The sequence below is a fragment of the Corvus kubaryi genome, unplaced genomic scaffold (genome assembly GCF_017639235.1).
Source record: "Corvus kubaryi isolate FWS band 111438036 unplaced genomic scaffold, C.kubaryi_AGA036_p1.0 37220, whole genome shotgun sequence".
In the NCBI taxonomy this organism is placed as follows: Eukaryota; Metazoa; Chordata; class Aves; order Passeriformes; family Corvidae; genus Corvus; species Corvus kubaryi.
The window spans coordinates 579,544-579,951 of NW_024581063.1; the positions used below are offsets into that span (position 1 = coordinate 579,544).

The 408-nt window shown below is 55.9% G+C and overlaps 1 protein-coding gene across 5 annotated transcripts in view; it reads left to right on the forward strand.

Moving 5' to 3' along the window:
* The window catches only part of CELF6 (CUGBP Elav-like family member 6), an 18,601-nt gene that overhangs the window by 5,003 nt on the left and 13,190 nt on the right, over positions 1 to 408 (forward strand). The window lies entirely within an intron of this gene.

A 408-nucleotide genomic window follows, 5' to 3' on the forward strand; every position in this document is an offset into this window, starting at 1 on the left:
CTCACCCGTCTGTGCCTGAGCACACCCTGTGAAGGTGCTCACACCTGTGTGTGCTCACACCCGTCTGTGCCTGAGCACCCCTTCTGTGCTTGTGCACACCCATGTGTATGCACTTGTGTACGCTTGGGTACACACCTGTGTGTGCCTGTGAACACACCTCTGTGGCTGTGCACACCTCTCTGCTCTGCACACAAGCACACCCATGTGTGCTTATGTACAACCCCTCTGCCTGTGCACACCCCTCTATACTTGTGCATCCCTCCTGTACCTGCTCACTCCCTCTACCTGTGCTCACACACCTATACCTGTACCCACACACCCTGTACCTGTGCTCACACACCCTGTACCTGCTCGTACCCCTTGTACCTGTACTCACACACCTATACCTGTGCTCACACACCCTGTACC